Genomic DNA, 25,493 nt, shown 5'->3' with positions numbered 1-25,493 from the left:
GCAAGACAATACTGCAATCCCCAGCATGTATTAGTTAAAACTGGTTGCTGACCAGCCCATTAGAAGTACTATACTACTGGCCAGACACAGTGGCGCAGGCCTGTAATCCCAGAGGCTCAGGAGGCTGAGGCAGGAGGATACTCAGTTCAAAGTTAGCCTCAGCAAAAGCGAGGTGCTAAGTAACACAATGAGACCCTTTCTCTAAACAAAATACAGAACAGGACTGGGGATGTGGCTCAATGGTCGAGTACCCCTGAGTTCAATCCCCGGTACCCAGGGAGAGGGGAAAAAAAAAAGAAAAGAAGTGGTATACTACTACTACTTCTGAGAGAAAAAGTACTTTAGTTATTCAGGACCAAGGTCAGCAGCCACATACCTTGCCTTCCCTCTTCCAGTTTCTTGTTTGTTGTTGCTGTTTAATTTAAAGCATGCATTACACCTGGGCTATCCATCAATTCTGTACTTGTATACCCAAAGTGCACTGTGAAGTCTTGAGGCATCTATGTCTACCAATGGGAATCCATACTGTGGATCCTATTTACTGGTCACTGCTTTAAGGTTTAAGCTACTATTTCACTCATTACTATATATGTACCTTTTTCTTTATACACAATGTTAAGTAAGTAAACTACCATTATGTACTTTATACACAATGTCAGTAAAATGCTTAACTCATCTGGAAAATTCTCCCTTCCAACCATGTTACAAGCTGCCAACACATTTAATCTTTGCAACAGGACATTTTTACCACATAGCTCTTGTTCAAAAACCCAAGAGTTTTTCTTTCTCATTCACAGCTTTGTTTAAGGTCCAACCAATCTTATCAATCTCTATCTTCTTAATTTTACCAGATACTTACTACATTTAGACCTTTGCCCTATTCTTTTCCCATATCCCTATCAAAACAAACAGCATAACCTTACCCTGATACTGATTTGACTTTACCCATCCTTCAAGGTCGGTATCCATTTAAACTTTCGCTGACCACCAATGCCAAGTGAGTCTTTCAACCTTTCTCAATTATTGCTTCTACCATTTTTTGACTCATAGCTTTTACTATGTAGTATTTTTGTACTCATATGCATGATCTCTTCCAACAATCTAGTATCAACTAAAACTGTATGTTCATTGTTAAGACTTACCTCCCAAGCATATAAACCCCATTTCTACTCACAAGACCCTTAAATATTTGTTAAACTATCTGAACTATCGCCTCCAAAGTCCTCATTATTTAGATTAGTTATTTTCAAGTTAGAGTAAAACACTAAAATAAGACAAAAATCACATAAGCTTCAAATTCACCAGATATAAGCAGACAAAGCTTATTGAACACTGATACCCAAATTCACTATAAACAATCTTTCACTAACAAAATCCAGGTGTGTTTTTAAGCAATCCAAATCATATGAAACTGTGTCTACCTTCTAGATAATAAAATTACTTCTAAGAACAATTTTGTCTCAATCCTTAAAAACAATGACTGCTTAGGAAAGCAGTCTGTCATCTAGTTACTCATTTTTTGCACAATTTTCTACACCTGAAGACTCCTCTTAGAACTTCAAGACCACAAGCCCTTCTAAATATTGTTTCTCCTCCAAAATAAAACACAAATGGCACAGATATCAATTATAGTCATCTAATTACTATGTGTAATCATGAACAAATAGAACAAATACCAGTTGGATATAACTATACTTTTTGTTCCTTAAAAGCAAAAACCTATCTATGTACTTTCTAGATGATAAAAGTTATACATTTAGAGAATTAATTAACAGTCTTTTATATTTACAAACTATTCTGTAGAAACCTGATTAAGAATTAGGCCATGCCACGACAAAGAAAAAACTCCTCTGCCTTTTAAGGATGATACTGATAAAATCTGAAAACAATGTGACAAGAAACAGGAACCAAAGACAATATATTTGTCATTAACACCTGGAAAACAACCAAACTAAGACAGACATTTAACTCCAGGAGGTCTAGTCCTAAAGAGGTTTGTTCACCCAGAGGAATTTATAGATAAGATAGCCAACTTAAAAAATCATTAAACTAATGTGGAAAAACCAAGTTGAGATCTAAGCTACTGATTAAGTCCTTTGCAAACAACTGCAATTAAACAGTATTAATCTTTTAAAACTTTTATTCCTATAATATTACATATGCTTATTATAGAAAATAAAAAGTAACAAAATCTTTCAATAAAAACCAAAGCTTATCACAGTGGCATCTGCCTGTAGTGCCAGCTACATAGGAGACTAAGGCAGGTACATAGTGAGCCCAGGAGTTTGAAGCCAGCCTGGGCAATACAGAAAGACTCCCTTTCAAAAATAAATAAATAAAAGCATCACCCAGAGAAAACTAATAATTCTGGTAGAGTTTCTTCTAGTTTGATGTATGTATATACACATAATAAAGAAGAATTTAAGAAGAGTTTACACCAAACATGACTTTACAACTCAGAAATATGCTGTTTTCTTTCTTATTTTGTGGTGCTTGGATCAAACCAGGAATTGGAACATGCTAAGCAAGTGCTTTACTACTGAGCTATACATCCCCAGCCTGTTATTTTTAATTGACATTTTATTTTCCTATATTATTTTTCAAATATGGGATTTTTAATGATCACAAAAATTTATTTTGACAAGTAGTAGTTTAAAATTCTTCAAGAACTCTCTTTTAACAAAAACATACCACTCTAAAATAAGAATTCAATATGTCAATCATAAAAATTCTTTTAGAACCATGTAGCAGAAACTGAGTTCTTGCGGCAAGCATAAAGAAATGTTCTTACAGATTAAAAAAGATATCACCATTAAATCCCATGAGGAATTTCTGAGATTTCTACTACTATGGACAATCAACAACTGCCTATTATTTTAATACTGTCTTTCAGAGAGAAGGGAGCCCTTAAATTTTCAGTGGTATCAACAGACCTAAAAATCTTTTAGAATACACAAAGCATCATCAAAAATTAGCCAGATCATGATGGCTCCACTGGATTTATAATAAAAAAGATTTATATAAAATGTCACACTTGAACTTTGTAGCACTTAATGGTTTAAAAACACTTTACTACCCATTATCTTGTTTGAACTTCATAACCAAGAGTAAAGGTGTTAACTGTACAGAGTAAGTGAAGCCTTAGAACACAGTAAGGAAACAAAAATCACAACAGAACCTACATCTCTCCTTGATGTTCTTTTCATGCTATATTCCAGGTATCTGAAATATAAATTTATTCTATAGCTTCCTTTTTTCTAATTAACAAAAAAGTAATATATGTTCTTTACCCTTACCCAAAAAAAAAAAAAAAGTGGGGGGAACCACTCCTTATGACACACAGAAAAGAATGAAAAGTTTTCTACCAATTTACTATAAAGGAAAGAATATCATTTTAACATTATTTTTTCTAGGTATATACCCACATACCTCATTTGATGCTGCTTGGTTAGAGCACTATCTCAGAATATTGTAAATTTATTTTGGCACTGAAGAGTTCAGTCATTACAATTGTTAGTTAATACAAGAGTCCAGTTGTTCATTCTGTGCTTTCCTCAGTTTAACTACACTCGATCTCTAATCTCCCTTACCATGTAGAGCTATACCCACTCAGTCAACTCTTCTATTATTTTGTTCACTCATGTCTCACAAAAGATATACATGCCATAATTTTGAAGGTGCCAAGACTCTGAATAGAGAATATTATGTTGCATGCTAAAATGCTAAAACGTGGTACTTTCAAGGAAGCAGTAAAAGAAAGCAAAAACAATTAGAAACATAACTTGGCAACAGGAAGGGCATCACAAACTGCACTGCTACCTGAAAAGATATATAAACATCATGACTTCAAATGTGAAGAACAATGGAAGATTCATTGTCAAAGCACAATTCTAAGAACAGATCAGACTGAAAATCAGGCACTAACTCCATATACCAATAATTTAATATTGTTTTATTTCCAGGAAAATGACTTTTTGATAAATGAGCTATTACATACACCTTTTTATGTTTTAGGAGCATGTACACTGCATATATAAATGGGTCTCTAGAGTACAAATATTTTCATCATAAATGATGCTCCCCTGAGTATGTATATGCATTGCTGATCCTACCTTGATTCCCCTAAAAAGCACAATGGATTATTTGAAAAGAAACCACCTGATTCAAGTTGAAATAAAGAATCTCTCCTGGGATTACTGTTTTTACTAGAAATGAAAATGTGGTAGATAAAACTCAAAATGCTTCTGACAACCATATTCACTGCCTCAGAAAGTACAAGCACTGCAACAAAATAAAGACTTGTAACAAAGGCAAATTAGGACCAAGAAGTAAATAGAATAGTGAAGGCATTTAACACCTAGTTCCAACTGACTGAGGCCTAATCACATCCTTGCCTTCCCTGACATTTGGTTACTTGCTTCTTTCATGGATGGCATAAGCCAAAAATATTCCCATTCAGCTTAAAGTAGGTTCAAAAATCATCAAGTAAACCTAACTAAGGTACCTGACTGAAAGCCTTAAAATAGCAAAAGACTTAAAGTCTTTACAAAATACAAAAGAACATATATAGTATATTTGTCAAAAAAGGGAAATAAAATATACACATAACTTCTTATAGTTATAAAATAAAACACAAAAAGAATAGTACAGAAAACAATGAAGTGGGTTACTTTTAAGAGGTAATGGACAGTAAGGACTCATTTACTTAATGATATTTCATGGAGTAAATCCTGGAGGGTACAGGGTACTGGTAATTGAACTCAGGGGTGCTTTACAACTGAGCTACATTCTTGGTCCTTTTTAATTTCAGACAGGGTCTAGCCAAGTTGCTTAAGGCCTTGCTAAATTGCTGAGGCTGGCCTCAAACTTGCAATCCTCCTACCTCAAAGCCCCGCCACCCCACAAAGTACCAAAAGCTGGGATCATACGTGCATGACACTATGACCAGTCCTGGAATACATCTTATGTTGGGTTTTTTGTTTGTTTTGTACCTCACACACCCAAGGCAAGCCCTCTGTACAACTGAGTTAATTAGCTTTTATTATAGAGTTTTAAACTTGGGAAGTATGTTAACAATCTACATACTTTAAAATAATATTAAATCAACAAGGTTGGGAAGGGAGGAAAATACCTAAAACTAATTCAATCATACTCCAAATGAATACCATAACCCACTGAAGAGGAAAAAGAAAAATCCAAGTAACTTATAAACCCACTATTCAATTTATATACCCTTAGTTCTCATGGAGTGGGGGGGAATGAGAACAATTCTTTACTCATTTAGTAGATTTGGGGGTTTTTTGTCTCATGTTTTTGGATAGTAATATGGATGAAGTAATGCTAAAACTACTCTAGATTATATCATAGGAATGAGCAAATAAGTAAATGTTTTTGATGGTGTTGGGAACCAGGCTTCTCAAATGTGGAAGGCAAGACGTACAAATGTGAAGTGGGAGAAAGCAAGAAAGATCTGAATGGTAATGAATTATAAAACACTGAGAAAACCAAGAGTCCCTAAGTTCATATCAATAAATACATCAATGGAGTAGGAGGGAAGGCTCTTATTGAATGCTGAGTATCCACTAGTGAAACAGCTAGTTGGAAAAGCATTTTTAAACTATCAGTAAAGAATGTCTCAGGCAAGAATCATTAGCAGATGTTACATTCAGAAGGAAATTTTGATGAATGGGACATACACATAGTCTTAAAATGTCACAGCAAACATGTTAAACAAAACATATATCCAACACAGTATGGCCCAAGAAGTCATACTATGAAGGGCAGATGGACACCATCCATTTCCAGGTCTGATACCCTGGGGACATACCATCATTTACACAATTTTTCTGCCCAGGGATGCATAATTTGAAACTTGATTAATCAAGAGGAAATATCAAATTCAAAATAAGAAATGTTCTTTAGTTAAAAAGAAGAGCAAAGCAGACTGTATACCCCAAAATGTCAACTTCACAAAAGATGCAGACAGCTATGGGAATGTTCCAGATTAAAGAAGACTAAAGAGATATACCAACCAAATGCAGTATCGAATCCTAGATGATCCTGTTCCAGAAGGGGAAAAACTGCTATAATCAACTCTATTGGGTCAAATGACAAAAATCAGAACACAGATTCAGATTTACTAAAGTTTAACTGTAATATTACAAAACATCTTAGGAAATATACACTAAAGTATTTAGGGATAAAAAAGAACAACATAGGCAACTTACTATCAAATTGTTCAGGTAAAAAGTGTATGTGTGTGTGTGTACATGCCCATGCACAGAAGGGAGAAAAGGAATTCGTTCCCTGTCACTCAAAGCTTAAATTCATTTACAAATTGTTAAATGACCCAACATTTTACGTCCAACACCGGACTTTATGACTTAATTGTACACTAAGTCAAAAAGACTACAACAAATATGACAAGCAGAAAATTTGCAATATAATAAAAATCAGCAGCCCCAAACACATTTTTTTTATTTGGCCCTTCTTTTTCTACATCATGTTCCCTCCCTAACTATTGACTGTTAGTCAGTCCATTACGCAATCTATAATAATCCAATCTTTGGGGAAATTTCCACTGATCCAAAGATACCCACCCCTGCTAGGAGGGGAGCCAGTGAATGACTTCATATAAAATTGGGTTTACTCCCATAAGCAAAATTTAACACTTTTAATTCAGATTTAGAGAGATAATATAGCACAACCTCTAAAAATCAAGACCTTATATTCAGTGTTTTAATTCTGTTCCTGCTACTTAATATCAATGTGACCCTGAGCACATAGATTAACCCAAGTCTCCATTTCATCATTCAAAAATGCAAATAAAAACAGTACCCACTCAGAATGTTGTCATGCAGATTAAAATTATAACTCCTGACATGCATATAAACTGATGCTCAAAAAACACTAGGTAAGTAAATAAAATGCTTTACTTAAGAAGCAGTTAAGTATCTGTTCCTTTTATTAAGATGGTAATTTCTGAAAATGACAATTTATTAGAAATAAAAATTTTATTAGAAATTTTATTAGAAATAAAAATAGGAACTAATTGCTTATTTCCACCTTTCTTTCAGTCATTCCTAAGTTGAGATCTAGCAATCACTGAGTACATTGTTAAAGTCATATCAAAATTTATGGATTCAGATGATGAAGCAAAGTATTATACATACATACCATTTAATGCATAAAAAGTAAAGTTTTTCTTCAACAAGAAAGAAAATATAGGTAGGAGGTTTTCAAATAGGCCTAAGAGATGTATCAACCAACTGCAACTAATTATGACAAACTATATATGTACACATGTGTGGCATATGATACACAACTAGGAAATCTGAAAACTGAATAACTGACTTTTAAAATTATTAATAATTATGTCATCATTAAAAATTGTTAATGGCTACTTTAGATGTGATAAGCAATTTCCCTAAATATTTTAGAAAAAATTTTAAACCATATATTAATGGACTGATGAGACCCAGGACTTTCTTAAAAACAGGGTGAAGGTCTGGGTGCAGTGGCATACACCTGTAATCCTAGTGGCCGGGGAGGTTATGGCAGGAGGACTGAGTTCAAAGCCAGCCTCAGCCAACTCCATGAGGCCCTAAGCAAATCAGCGAGAATCTGTCTAAATAAAATATAAAAAAAAGGGCTAGGGATGTGGCTCAGTGGTTAAACATTCCTGTGTTCAATTCCCAGTACCAAAAAACAAACAAAGGGTGAAGGGTAAGACAAGATTGAACATTAGCTTGTTTATTTTTATTTATTCATTTTTATTTTTTGCAGTGCTGGTGATCAAACCAGGGCATGCTAGGCAAGTGCTCCATCACTGGGCTATACCCCCAGCCCCATACCATTAGCTTGTAATTATTACAGTTGTGTGATAGGTATATAGGTGAATCATTATGTAATGCTACTTCTTCATATGTTTAAAATTTTCCATAATAAAATATTTTTTAAAAAATTCTTTAAATGTTAAAGTACAACTCAAAAGAAAGTTGGCAACTTTCAGCAGAAACAATAGAAAAATTAGTTACAAATTTATAACTATACAAGTAGGGAGCTTATAGGCAAATATTTATGTTATGAAAGTTAGACTATGGAAATAAGTCAAGTGAAAAGTATAAAAACTTAATACAGAACTGGAACAATAAATAGATTTTGGTCTTTAAAGGGTTCAAAAGAGTTGAAAAAAATGTCCAAAATATATGTAACCCCAAGATAACTACTAAGACAATATATGCACCTTAAAGCTGTCTCTCCTGTGCTCCCTGAACTTTCTTTCCATTCCAAAACACTTTTATTCTTGATCCTCACTGATCATTATTATAGCCGTGGGTTTTATTTCTACACCTCACTTTCTCCTCACCATTCTTTCTATTATTCTTGTTTTCCATATACTTATCTTCCTTCCACTTTCAGCCACAAAATTCAGAGGAAACAAAGTTGAAGCCATGAAAGAGTAAATAAGTTGGATACAAATGGTGGGCTTATTAGCTTTAGCTACAAACATAGATACTTGCAATGTGGAGAATCTCTAAACCACCAAATTTCAACATTCATTAACTCTGTTACCTTGCAAAACAGCCCAAACTGTATTACCAGGTTCCTATACAAGAAACACTATTTCTTAGTACATAGAACATTTAAGATTTTGAACAGATTTATCCAAACCTTGTTCAATATACATTAAGGCACAGTGGAAAGGGAATAGAGTCCTGGCTCTAGCAACTACTAGCTGAGTTCATTCACTCAACTTCTGCATAACCAAAACATAGCAGTCATTCAGACACAAAGACTAATGCAATCATGTAAATACATTATTATGGTATATTTTGATAAGTGCAAGAGAAGCATGTATAAAGTTTATGGAAGCCAAAAATATTTCAGTGAAAGATGATCTTTGAATTCCAAAATTCTACTAATGAATCTAAATTCACTGGGCTTGTTGGCACATGCCTGTAAGCCCAGTAGCTCAAGAGGATGGCGAGTTCAAAGTCAGCTTCAGCAGAGGCGCTAAGCAACTCAGTGAGACCGTTTCTAAATAAAATACAAAATAGGGCTGGGGATGTGGCTCTGTGGTCAAGTGCCCCAGAATTCAATCTCCACTACCCCCCCACCCCCGCCAAAAAACAGAATCTAAATTCTTCCAAGTTTCTTCTTTTTAATTAAAAAGCAGTATTCCCAGGCTGTAATTTTTCTGTCAAAAAATGTTGCCTAAGAACTTTAAAATCTGAATTTAAAATAACATTTATTAAGAGACTAGTATGTATCAAGGGATAGGAGCTTTTCATATTCTGTCTTAAAAGTAACAAAAAAAATCTCAAGCAGAAAGCAGTTAGTATCACCATTTTACATATAAAGAAACAAAAGTTCATAAAGACTAAAATAACTTGTCCCAAGTCTCACACACAGTTAAGAGGAAAATAGGAATCTGAATTCAGATCTTCAAAGCCTATTCTTTCCATTAAACTGTCTCTCATTTTCTTCCCTTACATAAAAACAAAACTTTCAGAGATTGCCTTAAGAGTACCAAAAAGAACCTTTTAAGACAGACATAGAGTGACAACTGATTATGAGAACCTTTTAAACACCAGTGTCTACCATACAACCCTCGGTAACAAAAGACAAAGAAAAAATTACTAAATTTAAATATAATCAATATGTAAGGTAACAGATATGTGTGTCAAATATTTTCTGAAAACCCATTAATAAAAAACAAATTGGACTTTGTGATTTCTTCCAACTGTTTTATCTTTACCCCTATTTGGTCCAAGGAGGGAATGGCCCAGCACATTTTAGTGTATTAACATGGTGGATTCCACATAATTAAAGTACATATTACTGAATATAGGGACACAAAATAAAGCGTATGTGAAACGCTGTCAAATAAATTTCATAAAAAAGAATGCAACCTAAGCCCACTAAATCTAGAATGTCAAATCATTAACATTTAAAGCAATCTTGAAGTAATGTACCATGCAAGTTTATTTTTCTTTGTAAACGTCCTTAAATTCATCTGTATTTTGTATATTTCTTTTTCCCGGTTATTTTAAGTTGCTAATCTGAATCAACAAATGCATCATCCCTGAAAAATAAATTAACCCTTTACAACAAATGACGAAAAAGAGATTTTCTTCTTTTTTTTGGGGGGGGGGGGAGGTCAACATAATTCCAAAGCTGGTTAGGAAAAGAATTTGAATCATATAAGCCGGTGACAATTTTTCTTCAGAACTCCTTCACATTCGTGGTATTTCCTCCCCCGGATTCCAAATTTCGCCTAAAGGCAAATTTTAAGGTTAAGAAAAATTAGCTTGAGGCTGCCCTCATTGTCTAGCTCAATTAAAAATTTTGTAATATTGTTAAGTCTCCCTCCTTCACAGTTACCGCCAACAACAAAAGGTGTTTCAAACGTCCTCAAGGATTAGAGCATGGGGTATATACATCTTCCCTCTTGAACAGATCGCCCCCTCCCAAGCCAGGAATCACATAAAAACAAATCACTGACGTTCTGCATTCCCGATTCCTCCGAGAAACGTGGACCTCAGCATCACCGCCATTTACGAGCCCTCCGTATCCCACACAGAGGTGACGTTCTCCCCGCTTGCTTCCACGCCCGCACAAGGAACACCGGCCCGCACCAGGCGCTGGGGCGCATCGCTCCCCTCCACCCCAACTCCCCCGACCCCAAACGCAAACACGCTCTTCTCCGCATGCTTCTTGCACAACGTCGCTGGGCAAAGGGCTCGGCTCAAACTCCGCCGCCTCCCGGGGCGGAGGGGCAAGGCTCCTCCCTCTCCGGCTCCCTCACCACCGCTTCCTCGGCTGTCAGGCCTGACGCGGCCTCGGCAGGCCCTGCGCCCAAGGGGAAGGGGCCGCCCGGCCTTGCCAAAGGGCTCTTCTCGTTCCTCGGCCCGTGCAGCGGCCTCAGCGGCTCTTCCCGACGCAGGCTCCGGCGCCGGCGCCCGACCCGGCGCTCCTGGGCAGCGAGGCGAGCAAACGCGCGAGCGGGGCAGCCCAGCACCCCTTCCCTTGCCATCCCGGGGGTCCCAGAGCTCCTCCCGCCCCCGCCGTCTGCCCGCCGCCATTTTGTGCGCAGCCGCTGCGACACACATACAATAGTCGGCCCGGACACCACAGGAAAGGCGCAGGACCCCCACGCTTCGAGCCTCCGCCTTCCAGCCCCCTGCTCCCCACAAGGCAGCAGTCCTACCTATGCCTACCGACTAACAGCCGGATCCCATTCGCGCCCCACACAGTCTAGCACTCAGCCTTCAGTCGCGACGCCGAAGAAGCTACCGCCTCCAGCGAGCTGCACGCATGCGCGCCCCTCCAGCCCCAGAGAGCCCTCGGCGGCTCCCGGCGCCTGCGTACCGCCAGCACCGCGCTCGCCCGAAGAACCGGGGAGGACCTGGGCAGCCTGCTTCCGGAAGGGGGCGCTGCTGCGTTGTGGCGTGCCGCGGCGCCCTCTGCCGACCCGAGCACGGTGTCACTCAATGCCTTTGCCAGTTGTGAGCCCATCCCGACCATACTCATCCTGGAAGACCTGTATCATCTCATCTCCTCCATGAAGTCTCCATGATCGTTTCCCCTTCAATAATAACATTAAAATTAGGAATGCCTGGCACTTAATATCAAGACGCTTTGTACAAATAGTTTGTGTACCTTTATCCTACCTTTATCCTCTCACCTTGTACTTTTTCTTTCTAATCCGTAGACCAATGACATGATGTATATCATGGCCACTCAAAATGCTGGGAAACTAGAATTCAACAAATGTGTACTGAGCTCAAAAGTTAACACTCTGGAAATCCTATTATACACCATTTCACACTAAAAAGACTACCTCTGTGGTAGGCATTCACAATCTTCATTTTAGCCACGAAAAACCTTGCACTGAAAGTAGTGAGAAAAATTTTTTCAGCGCTTTATCTTTTCAAGATGACTCTATTATACCAGCATAAAAACACAATCAGTAACAAAGATACCACACAAATCACAGAACCGGCGTTGAGGCTCATACAGCAGTTTCACCTGGCACCCATACTCACATTAAAATAAGCAAAGGAAAGGCTGAGTCTTCTTGAAAAGATATCTTAATGAATTTTCACTTCAAATGAAAAATGCTACTTGGGGCAACAAGCCAAAAACAACAAAGTAAAAGCCAACCAGTTCTCCCTAAACCCATTTTAGCGAATGGTATAAACTTGTCTGATCAGTTTCATTCCATACATTTCTTTATAGTCACAGGACACATAATTTACATGTAACAGGAAATGTTCTTTATTCTTTTTCCCCCAAAATGAACACATTAGCCTGATATTTGCTTTTCTGATTACTGACATTTCTCCAAGTAAACTATAGTCTTTCTTTAATAGTTGCATAATATGTGTAGAATAGGTGCACCATCAATTATTCAACATATTGTGGAACACTGAAGTTGTTCTCAGTCTTTTTGATACTAAAAGTATTACTGTATACAAACTGACTAACCAAATGATGCCTTAATTTCTAAAGGCTAGAATCCCAATGGTGGGACTATTAAATATATACATATATATGTGTGTGTGTGTATATATATGTGTGTGTGTATATGTGTGTGTGTGTACTATTAAAATATGTAATTTTAATAGTTGCTAGAATATTTCCTTAAAACTTTATACAAATTTCAACTTCCACTAACTAGGCAGGAGAGTAATCATTTACCCAAAAACTCACTTCTTTCTCTAAACCCTGTAATATTTAAATATCACTGGACTTGTCTGTTCTTTGAAGGTTTGATCCAATTCATCTTTGAAATATCTTGTCTTGGTGCTTTTTTTATGAGAGTTGTTCTTCAATAATTTTATCTAGATATTTTATGACATTTAATTTGGTAAGAATTTCTCTCCTGCACAATTTGGTTAACATTTACAGTTTCCTGAAAAGTATTCATTTAATCTAGGTTTTCACATTAATTTTTCTAGTATTGATCAAAGTAATCTCTTAAAGTTTCTTTCATTCCCTTCAGGTCAACCTCATCGGTGGCTTTATTTATTTCTACATTTGCCGCTTTGCAACACATCAAGAAAAAATTTTTTTATTGTGCTACTGGGGACCAAACCCTGGGGCACCCCAACCCTTTTTAATTTTTATTTTGAGACAGGGTCTCATCAACTTGCCCAGGCTGGCCTTGAATGTGGAATCTTCCTGCCTCAGTCTCCCAAGTAGCTATGATTATGTGCCCCACAACCACACCTCATTTTTTTTTTTTCTTATCTATCTTCCTCCACCAGAATGTGAGTTCCATGAGGCCAGGGATATTTGCATGCCAAAAATGACACTTAACACATAGTAGATACATCAGTAAATATTTGTTGAAAGAACAAATGATAGCCAGGTACAGTGGTACATGCCTGCAATCCCAGAGGTTTAGGAGGCTGAGGTAGGAGGATCACAAGGTCATGATAGGCCTCATCAATTTAATGAAACCCTAAGCAACTTAACAAGACCCTGTCTCAAAATAAAAAATAAAAAGGCTGGTGATGTAGCTCAGTGATAAGCATCCCTGGGTTCGATTCCCAGTACCCCTCACACACACACACACAAATGACTCTGATGGGTGAAAAATTGTTTGTAATTATTGAATATCATTCCATATCTATTAGTCATGTGTGTTTCTTTTTTCCTTTTTTATGTGCATTTCTTTAAAAGCTCCTTTTCATATTTTTTAAAAATATAAGTATTTTCTTTGTTTTTTAAATATGTGTATATATGTATATATATATATATATGCATATATATGTGTGTATATATATATATATATAGATATATACACACATATTTTAGTTGTAGATGGATACAATACCTTTGTTTTATTTTTATGTGATGCTGAGGATCGAACCCAGGGCCTCACATGTGCTAGGCAGGCAATGAGCCCAACCCCAGCCCCTTTTTCATATTCTTATATTTCTAATGAGATAACAAGGTAGTTCTTACTACATAAGGAAAATTAATTCTTTGTCAAACACATTACAATTGGTTTTTCTCCATGAATATTTTGTTTCTTTTGCTATTATAAACTTTCAGTCTTCATGCAATCAAATCTATGAACTTTTTCCTTTATGACTTCTAAGTTTTCTTTTTAAACTAGAAAGCCTCATCCTACTCCCAAGAAGCATTCACACCCAAAAATTAAATAAAATTCTCCCAAAGTTTTCTTAATTTTTGTTTACTTCATAATTTTTCATATTTAAATGTTTAATTCATCTAGCATCTATTAATTTCATGATATGAGGTACAGATCTAGCTTCATTTTCTTTGAAGTGAATAAAGTCAATCATGAAGATTCCAGATATTAAGTAAATTATCCCTTCCCCATATTCAAAATATGTCATCCCTTTCAAAAAAACAAAGAACTAGGGCTGGGGAGATAGCTCAGTTGGTAGAGTGCTTGCCTTGCATGCACAAGGCCCTGGGTTCGATCCCCAGCACCAAAAAAAAAAAAAAAAAAAAAACAAAGAACTATGTCATGCCTGTAAATTGGATTTATGAGCCAGGCACAGTGGTATACACTCAGGAAGCTGAAGCAAGAGGATAGCAAGTTCTAGACCAGCCTGAGCAACTTAGAGAGACACTGTCTCAAAAACAAAAAGGGCTGGGGAACATTGTAGTTCAGGCAATGCGCCACCGGGTTCAATCCCCAATATGGGATGGGGGTGGGTGTTTATGGACCTTCTGGTTTAATGATCTACTTGTTTACCCATGAATTAGGGTATCTGGCATTCATTAACTGACTCAACAAATATGTATTGTATATATTTTTAATTTTCTATGTTATGATGTTTGACACTTTAAAAAACCTGGGTAGCCAACTCTTTGAAGACCACCAAGGGCTCAAGGAGAGCATACCTTTGATATGCAAACTAGCAAATCCAGAGCCCTACTTTCTCTATAGGTCCCTGCACCAAAGGTGGCCCTATTCTTCTGCCAGGATAATCCCAAGGTCAGTTGTCAGGCTACTAAGAACCATGCTTATATCTTAGCACCTGCCTCAATTACTCAAACTAGCCAATCCTTAGCTGTTCACCCTGCCCCATCTTGCTTTTCCTTCAGAAACACTAATGAAGGCCTTGGCCTACGCTTTGCCCTCCATCCTGCCCCTTCTCCTCCTGACCTGGGTGTTTCCCAATATGGGCTGGCATGGCCTGCCATGCCTTCTGCCTCCAGAACTTACGAGTGCAGTAAATTGTTTTCCTGAGACTCTTGTGTCTCCTCTTGTTGTGGCTATACCTGACTATCTCCCAAAAGAACACAGAAAAAAATATTACTTGAGGCCCCATCTGTGCCAGAAACTATTCTAGTCACCACGGAGTCAGTGGCAAACCCAAAGGCAATACTAAGTCCAGCCACATGGCGTGTACAGTCTTGATCAGGGAGGCAGATAAGCAATAAGCAAATATATAGGTATGTCCAATGGTAATAAATACCATGGAGAAAAATAAGGCAAGATCAGGATGCAGAGAAGGAGGAGGCCACAGAGGTTGCAATCTGAAGTAAGAAGGTGGAGAAAGGCATCGCTGAGAAGGCAGCATTTGAACAGGAACCTGAGGGACGTGAGTGAACCCGCCAGCCGGACATCTGGGAAGAAGAGGATTCCAGGCAAAGTGAAGGTCAGAGGCGTGAAAGCGCGGAGGCGTGCCAGCTTGGTGCACTTGAGAGATAGTGAGAGGCCCAAGGGGCTGAAAGAGAAGCCTAAGAGGACGAGGAGAAGCTCAGCTGCGGATACTTATGGGCTGTACTCATCCACTAGGGTTGCCATAACCAAATACCACAGGCTGGACAGCTTAGACGATAGAAGTGACATCACACGACCCATGACAACTTTTCCATCAACCATAAATCACATAGCAACGTTGGCCCCATAAGAGTAAAATGGAACTGAAAGCTTCCTGTAGTCTAGTGACACAGTAGCTGCTGTGATGTTGTAGCACGACACATTACTCACGTTTTGTGATGATGCTGCCAGTTGCATAAAAATACAGTACATACACTTAGGTATAGTGTACAACGTGCATAACAAGCGACTGTGCTACTGGATTACGTACTTACTAACCCGTACTTGTTATCGTTATTTGAAGGTATACTCCTACTCACAAAGAGAGTTTATTGCACAACAGTACACTACTGACCCCAGCAGCAGCCTCATGATTACCAGTTTTTTGGCTGCATCAAGAGGCCACATCAAGTGATTGACCTATACCATCTAGGTGTGTGTAAGTACATGCCACGGTGTTCTTAAATGGCCAAATCACCTCAAGATGCATTTCTCGCAAATCAAAACTACCTTAAGATTCCATCTCACCCCAATTAGAATGGCGATTATCAAGAACACAAGCAACAACAGGTGTTGGCGAGGATGTGGGGAAAAAGGTACACTAATACATTGCTGGTGGGGTTGCAAATTAGTGCAGCCACTCTGGAAAGCAGTGTGGAGATTCCTCAGAAAGCTTGGAATGGAACCACCATTTGACCCAGCTATCCCACTCCTTGGCCTATACCCAAAGGACTTAAAATCAGCATACTAGAGAGATACAGCCACATCAATGTTCATTGCTGCTCAATTCACCATAGCCAGATTGTGGAACCAACCTAGATGTCCCTCAATTGATGAATGGATAAAGAAACTGTGGCATATATATACAATGGAATATTACTCCACCACAAAGAATGATAAAATTATGGCATTTGCAGGCAAATGGATGAAATTGGAGAATATCATGCTAAGTGAGATAAGCCAATCTTAAAAAACTAAAGGACGAATGATCTCACTGATAAGCAGATGATAACACATAATGGGGGGTGGGAGGGGTTAGCGTTAGGGTTAGGGTTAGGTTTAGGATTAGGGTTAAGGAGGGTGCTAAGAATGGAGGAAGGAAGGACTGTATAGAGGGAAAAGAGGGGTGGGAGGGGTGGGGGGAAGGGAAAAAAATAACAGAATGAATCAAACAACATTACCCTATGTAAATTTATGATTACACAAATGATATGCCTTGACTCCATGTACAAATAGAGAAACAACATGTATCCCATTTGTTTACAATAAAAAAAAAAAGATGCATTTCTCAGAATTATCCCCATCATTAATGACATGATTTTCTCATTCCTAGAGGCTGCAGATCCAAGGTCAAGGTATCAGGAGGTTTGGTTTCTCCTGAGACCTGGCTCCTTGGCTTGCAGTTGAGCACCTTCTCATTGTGCTCTCATGTGGCTTTTTCTCTGTGCACATGCCTCCCTTCGGTCTCCTCCTCTTCTCATAAAGAGACCAGTCACATAGGACAAGAGTCCATGAGGTTAAACTTCATTTAACCTTAACCACTCCTTAAAAGGCCAATCTCCAAATGTGGTCACTTTCTGAGGTACACTGGGAATTAAGGCCTCAACATGTGAACTCAGGTGGACACACAATTCAGTCCATGACAAAGGTCATTTTAGGGGCTTTGATTTTTATTGTGAAAGAGAGAAAGGCTTTGAGCAAAGGAGTAACATAATTTGACTTGCATTACATTGAATACTTCTTCTATGCCACTACTGTGGGCACTGGAAGATACTTCAGTGAACAAAACTCGAGTCCTGATCTCATAGAATTCATACTTTAGAAGAAGAAAACAATAAGTAAATATATCACGTGGTAAAAAATTTTTTAAAAACACACAACAGGTAAAGGGGGAAATGATGAGGCGGGGGATGGGGCATATTTTAGGGGAACCAAGGGAATCATCTCTGATAAGGCAACATCTGAGCAGAGATACAAAAGAAGACAAGGGAAGCCATGCAAATATCTGGAAGAACTTTGGGACCAGAGGAAACATCAAGTGCAAAGGCCCTGGGACTAACAAGAAGGCCAGCTCAGATGAGAAAGAGTAATCGAAAGAGGACCAGATGAGAGTGGAGAAGTGAGGGACCAGATTATGCAAAGTCTGGCAGATCACTTACAGCAATATGTAACACTGCATGAAACACTGGATTAGGAATTATAAGAGTCATGTCTCTGGCCCCTGCTTTGATACTAAACTCACTAGTTTTCACTTTTCTTACATGTAAAGGTAAGAGAAGGGGCAACTAGATTAGCTAGTCCACAAGATGTATCTGAAAATCTCCTGTGCACCAAAAGAGACTCATCAAGACCTATGGCATTTCAAAGAAAAGTACTCTTTATCATAGTATCTGCTACTCCCATGATACTATAGGCGTCTATGCTTTTTTTTTTTTTCGTGGTGCTGGAGATTGAACCCAGGGCCTTGTGCTTGCGAGGCAAGTACTCTACCAACTGAGCTATATCCTCAGCCTGGCATCTATGCTTTCTAATCACCTTGGACTGCTTCCACAAATTCTCATTTCCAGTTAGAAGTGTTAGTATTCTTTATAGGAAAAAAAAATTATATTCTACCTATTGTTGTCTTTATATTTTTCTCTTTCGGTTTTCGGGCCGAAGACCAAATCCAGGGCCTTGCGTGGGCTAGGCAAGCCTTCTGCCACTTAGCTAAATCCCCAACCCCCACCAATCCCACCATCATTGTCTTTTTACCATCACTCTTATCCACAATTCCCTACCCTCTTCTTTCATCCACCTTGTTTTCTGATTGGTCAGACAAGAATTGAGCAGCTCTATCCAGTCCTCAGTTTCTGCCTGCTCAGCTCTGTCACAGCTCAAAGTCTAAAAGTATTAGAAAAAAGAAGAGTCATCACGAACTTTCTCCCGTGATCTGCTAACATAAATGGGGCTTTGTCTCAATGACATAAAGCATCTCATCACCATTTCAGTTCAAGTGCAAGTATTCTTATAAATACTTATTTGGGGCAACTACTTGCCCTTCTTCTGTCTTTAGCTTCTAAATTTAAGTACTGGCATAGACAGAAGGCCATGATGAAAAGTTCAAGAAATCCCAGAATCCTTTCCAGTCCTTCAAAGGAACATTAACATAACAAAAACTTAATTCGTTGGAAGGCTGAGGCAGGAGGATTGCAAATTTGAGGATAGCCTCAGCAACTTAGCAAGATCCTAAGTAACTTAGTGAGACCTTATCTCAAAATAAAAAATAAAAGGGCCAGGGATGTGACTCAGTGGTAGAGCAACCCAGATTCAATCCTCCATACCAAAAACAAAAGAAGAAAGAAAGAAAAAGAAAACTTGATTCTTACGGATCTTTGAATTTTGGAGATCATAAATTACACTAAGGCATAATATATATAGAAGTTCAGAAATTACTTCAAGAAAATAAGCACTATCTTTTCTGGAGTGTTATCAAAGCTAATACAATGGTGACTAGAAATCAGTTTGTCTCTTCTTGTTAAAGTGATTTTTAAATGTTTTTAATTTATATGATATGCTTCCCTTTAAGAGGTGAAGCCTAACTCTTTCCCTTGGATGTGAGAGATTTAGTTTACTGATGTTAATGAAAATGTGGCAGAAGTGACATTATATGACTTTCAAGGTCACGTCATATAAAGGAGAGCAGTCACCAACTGCTTTCTCTTGGATTACTTGTCCTACGGAAAGCCAGCTTCCATATTGTGAGGACATCCAAGCAGCCTGTTAAGAGGTCCACCAGAGGCGAGTGCTTGGCACACATCAGTAATCACAGTGCCTGGAGAGGCAGAGGCAGGAGGATTGCAAGTTGGAGCAGCCTCCGCAACTCAGCAAAGCCCTATCTCAAAACTAAAAAAATAAAAAGGACTAGAGGTGGAGTTTAGTAGTAAAGCACCCCTGGGTTCAATCCTCAGTACCACATACATTAAAAAAGCCTAGGTCAATAACCACTATAAAATTTCCAGTCATTTCCATAAGCCACTTCAGAGACAGAACCTCCAGTTCCAATTAAATCTTCAGATGACTACATCCTTAAATTAGGTGCAGTGGCACATGCCTATAATCCCAGCTACTTGGAAGGCTGAGACAAGTGGATCCCAAGTTAGAGGCCAGACTGGGCAACTTAGCAAGACCCTGCCTCAAAAGGGCTGGGGATATAGCTCAGTGGTAGAGTGTCCCTGGGTTCAATCCCCAGTACTGCCCCGCCCCCCGCCCCCACACACACATAACTACATCCTAAACTGACATCCTGAAAGCAATGAGAGAAGAACTGCCTAAATTAATCTTCAATTCCTGATCCCCAGAAATGGTTAAGATGAAAAATATTATATTCTTGTTTTAAGTCATTAAGTTTTGGGAAAAAAATTTTATTTTTTTTATATTCTTATCTGAAAATGAGGGAATCAATTCATTAAAAACATGACTCAACATCATGATCAATGAGTGGGCAATGAATTAGACTTTAGAAACAATAGAATTTTTGTCTGAGCTCTAATTTAAGCAATATTAAAAATTAGTTTTCTCAAGCATAAAATGAGAATAATTCTTTACCTGGAGGATGATCATCTTATGAGCTCTTTATCCTGATAACACCATGTACGGTCTACATATTACCTACAAAAGCAATTCAAGAAAGATCTAGCCGGGGCAGTGGTGCACACCTATAATCACAGTGGCTCGGGAGGCTGAGGCAGGAGGATCACCAGTTCAAATCCAGCCTCAGCAATGTAGTGAGGTCCTGAGCAACTTAGTAAGACCCTGTTTCAAAATGAAAAATAAAAAGGGCTGGGGATGTGGCTCAGTGGTTAAGTGCCCCTGGGTTCAATCTGGAGAGGAAAAGAGAGGAAAAGAGAGGAAAGAAAGGGAAAGGAGAGAGAAAAAGAAAAAGAAAAGAGAAAAGCAAGCAAGCTGCATGCGGCATCAACATCTGTAATCTCAACTACTCAGGAGGCTGAGGCAGGTGGATCACAAGTTCAAGCCCAGTCTGGGAAACTCAGTGAGACTCTATCTCAAAATAAAAACTTTAAAAGGGGCTGAGGGTATAGCTCAGTGGTAAGGCACTTGTCCAGCATGAATGAGGTTTAATCCCTAGGAAGGAAGGAAGGGAGAAAGGAAGCACTTTAAGAATGGAAGCAGGAAGATTTCCATGGACATGCTTCCCAATGAATTAACCATAACTGGTAAAAATCATTATTAAAAAAAAAACACTCACTTAGGGCTGGGGCTATAGATCAGTGGTAGATCACTTGCCTTGCATGTGTGAGGCACTCGGTTTGATCCTCAGCACATATAAAAAATAAATAAATAAAAAAATAAAGATTTCACTATTTCCTCCAAAATACTTTTGAAAAAAACACACTTAAAGTTCTATAAATTATTCCAACAGTATATATATATATATATACTATATATATATATATATATATAGAGAGAGAGAGAGAGAGAGAGAGAGAATGAAGAAATATTACCAAAGAAAATTCACCCAATCTTGGTAAGAACAGTGGGAGTCTCTGGCACTTGAATGATCCACTCATTTGTCATCCCAAAGCTCAGTGTGATAAAAGCTCACTCTGGTTGGTATAGGTAAGATAGGGTCCTCTTCCTCTACCTCCCAAGAGATATAATATATCTGGCAGAAGGGACAGGCCACCAGGATGTCCCTTTGGTCTAGGCAGAAAGGTCTGGGGTTCCCTTATTACACCTATCCCACACTTACAAGAGGGGTCTCTACTCCAGATGAAACAGTCCAAATATATTAGGGTCCTGCTTTTCTGTGCTACCTAGAGAGGGGTCCGTAGGACAGTATTCTGACTGTGATAACTTCAAGGGAAACTTCCACAATGTCCGGAACCCTTGATGTCCTCCAAATGTCGAAGAAAGAGGTCTTCAAATTCCTTGTAGCAGGGTCCCACTTAGGTGGTACCAACCTTGATTTCCAGATGGAACAGCATTCTACAAAAGGGAAAGCAATGGTATTTATATTATTAATCTGAAGCAGATCTGGAGAAGATTCTGCTAGCAACTTGTGCCACCGTAGCCACTGAAGTCAGCGTCCTGTCTCTTACCCTTCACAAAACTCAATTCAAAATGGATCAAGGACCTTGGAATCAGACAAGAAACCCTTGCATCTTACAGAAGAAAAAGTAGGTCCAAACTTCAACGTGTCAGCTTAGGATCAGACTTCCTTAACATGACTCCTATAGCACAAGAAATAAAAGCAAGAATCAATAACTGGGATAGATTCAAACAAAAAAACTTTCTCTCAGTGAAGGAAACTATCAGCAATGCAAAGAGAGAACCTACAGAGTGGGAGAAAATCTTTGCCATTCATACTTCAGATAGAGCACTAATTTCCAGAATATATAAAGAACTCAAAAAACTCTACACCAAGGATACAAATAACCCAATCAACAAAAGGGCTAAGGAAATGAACAGATACTTCACAGAAGATCTACAAGCAATGAACAGATACATGAAAAAATGTTCAATATCTCTAGTAATAAGAGAAATTCAGGGGAGATCCAAGATGGTGGACTAGAGGGAGTCTGCGTCCCTTGTCACTCCGTAACTCCGGTTTCAAGCAGAGGATATCTGTTTCTCGGTGAGGCAGTTTTTGCTGCTTATCCATCCCCTGTTGTTTACCCCATTTGTTTGCTGTGATGACCTGCAGTCTGCCAGCATATAGATGCCTTTTTTGAGTGCAGATTGCTCACTGTCAGGCGTCTATCATCCACCATTTGCCTGCCTCTCGCCTGTCCATCACCTGCCTTACACATATCCATCACCCAACTTACGAGGTTCACCTCCCGATCATCAGACAACAGTCAGCAAACTGATCGCCGACCACCAGTGGAGCACCAGCTGCCTGCTGTTGCCTGGAAGTTCACTGTGACAGTTCCTGCAGGTTTGATTACACGTGGCTGCCGCCATTTTGAGACAACAGCCAGGCCCCGTAGGACCCCTGGCCAGACTGACTGAGCCCCGTCTCCAGGATCCCTCAGCCCAACCGATCACTCCCTGCCTCTGGGGCCCTCACATCGACTGACTGCTCCCGGCCACCAGGACCCCCAGACCAACGGACTGCACCCTATCACCGGGACCCCAGACCGACTGATTGCACCCGGCCTCCAGGATCCCACAACCACACCAAACACACCGGACCTCCAGGACACCTGCCTGACCAACCGCATCCCACCTCCAGGACCTCCAGCTGACCACGTCCACCCCTGAGTTGCAGCTCCCCATTTGCCAACACATTTCGAAGCCTCAGCGGCCATCTTGGATAATCCTGGAAACCGTAGCTCCGATCTTTGTGTGGGACAAATCCCATCCTGTGACACCTGCTGGAGGCTTGAAGCTCATTGTCAGGTACCTCTCATGCATCAGGCTACTGAACACTGGGAGGTTTCATTACTATATGACTGTTATACAGATTTTCTTTTTTCTCCTTTTTAAAAAATTTGTTTTTATTTCTTTACTTTTCTTGCTCTCTTTTCCTTTTGTTTACCTGTTCCCTCAGAGTCTCTTTCTCCCTTTTTTGCATGCTAACATCCAATTTCCTTTGATTACACTTTCACCCTTTCTATTGTCTAGAACTTCTGTATATTCTTTTCTTATCCCATTAACAGCCACATTCTACATCCCTCTGCATCCTCTTTGCCCTCCATTAGAAACTGCAGACCTTACTGCAAACCTGTTTGTTTTACCGAAGATAATATTTGAACTCATTTTGTTTACTATGACAATTTTGTTATTGTCCCCATAGGGGCTATTTGGTCTAGGATTGCATAGTGTCTGATTTGGGCACTGCTAATATTGATATTCCCTTAAAGAAAGGGTTTTGGAAACCTATAGGGTCACTATAAACCTATAGGGGGAAATCTGCAATACCCCAGATCTGCACTGCCAGAGGGGAAGATACATGAACAACATGAAAAAACAAGGGAAGAAAATGATCCAAACAAATCTAGATTCTATATTAATAGAATCCAATGACAGTATGTTAGAAGAAATGTCAGAAAAGGACTTCAGATTATACATAATTAAGATGATTTGCAAAGCAAAGGATGAGATAAGAGAGCAAACGCAGGCAATGAATGATAATACCAATAAGCTGAAAGAGCACCTGGAGGAAGCAAAAGATCATTTCAACAAAGAGACAGAGTTCTCAAAAAAAAACAAACGGAAATCCTGAAATGAAGGAGACAATAAACCAAATAAAAAACTCAATGGAAAGCATCACCAAAAGACTAGACCACTTGGAAGACAGAACCTCAGACAATGAAGACAAAATATTTAATCTTGAAAATAAAGTTGCCCAAACAGAGAAGATGGTAAGAAATCATGAACAGAATCTCCAAGAACTATGGGACATCATGAAAAGACCAAATTTAAGAATTATTGGGATTGAGGAAGGCGCAGAGATACAAACCAAAGGAATGAACAACCTATTCAATGAAATAATATCAGAAAATTTCCCAAACCTGAAGAATGAAATGGAAAATCAAATACAAGAGGCTTACAGAACACCAAATGCACAGAATCACAACAGATCCACACCAAGGCACATTATAATGAGAATGCCTAACATTCAAAATAAAGATAGGATTTTGAAGGCTGCAAGAGAAAAGCATCAGATTACATATAGGGGGAGACCAATACGGATAGCAACCGACTTCTCAACCCAGACTCTAAAAGCTAGAAGGGCCTGGAACAACATATTTCAAGCTCTGAAAGAACATGGTTGCCAACCAAGAATCCTATACCCAGCAAAACTAACCTTCAGATTTGAAGATGAAATAAAATCCTTCCATGATAAACAAAAGTTAAAAGAATTTATAAATAGAAAGGCTGCACTACAGAATGTTCTCAACAAAATATTCCATGAGGAGGAAATGAAAAATGACAATGTAGGTCAGCAAAGGGAGGAACTACCTTAAAGAAAAACCACTCAAAGGAGAAACCAAGCCAACTTAAAAACAAAAAATAAGCCAAATGACTGGGAATACAAATCATATCTCAATAATAACCCTGAACGTTAATGGCCTAAACTCATCAATCAAAAGACATAGACTGGCAGAATGGATTAAAAAGAAAGACCCAACAATATGCTGCCTGCAAGAGACTCATCTCATAGAAAAAGACATCCACAGACTAAAGGTGAAAGGATGGGAAAAAACCTACCACGCACATGGACTCAGTAAAAAAGCAGGGGTTTCCATCCTTACATCAGATAAAGTGGACTTCAAGCCAAAGTTAGTCAGAAGGGATAAAGAAGGACATTTCATACTGCTTAAGGGAACCATAAATCAGGAAGACATAACAATAGTAAATATTTATGCCCCAAACAATGGTGCATCCCTGTACATCAAACAAATCCTTCTCAATTTCAGGAATCACATAGACCACAACACAAGAATTCTGGGTGACTTTAACGCACTGCTGTCACCACTAGATAGATCTTCCAAACAAAATCCAACCAAAGAAACCATAGAACTCAATAACACAATCAATAACCTAGACTTAATAGACGTATATAGAATATTCCATCCATCAACGAGCGGATTCACTTTCTTCTCAGCAGCACATGGAACCTTCTCGAAAATAGACCATAGGTTATGCCACAAAGCAGCCCTTAGGAAATGCA

At 38.7% G+C, this 25,493-nt stretch overlaps 1 protein-coding gene across 7 annotated transcripts in view; it reads right to left on the bottom strand.

Annotated features, from left to right (window-relative positions):
* Positions 1–25,493, bottom strand: part of Znf638 (zinc finger protein 638) — a 109,311-nt gene that overhangs the window by 53,357 nt on the left and 30,461 nt on the right. For 5 of the 7 annotated variants that reach the window (XM_047522157.1, XM_047522163.1, XM_047522161.1 and 2 more), the window contains exon 1: positions 11,213–11,328. The exons of 1 other annotated variant lie outside the window; for it this stretch is intronic. The gene's annotated coding sequence lies outside the window, so the exon portion shown is untranslated. Of the gene's footprint in view, positions 1–11,212; positions 11,329–25,493 lie in introns of those variants that run through there. One more of the 7 variants, XM_047522158.1, reaches the window with a different exon arrangement.

This window comes from Sciurus carolinensis, chromosome 13 (genome assembly GCF_902686445.1).
Source record: "Sciurus carolinensis chromosome 13, mSciCar1.2, whole genome shotgun sequence".
NCBI classification, from domain to species: Eukaryota; Metazoa; Chordata; class Mammalia; order Rodentia; family Sciuridae; genus Sciurus; species Sciurus carolinensis.
Note: the sequence above shows the minus strand (reverse complement) of the source record. Positions and strands in the feature narration are given on the sequence as shown.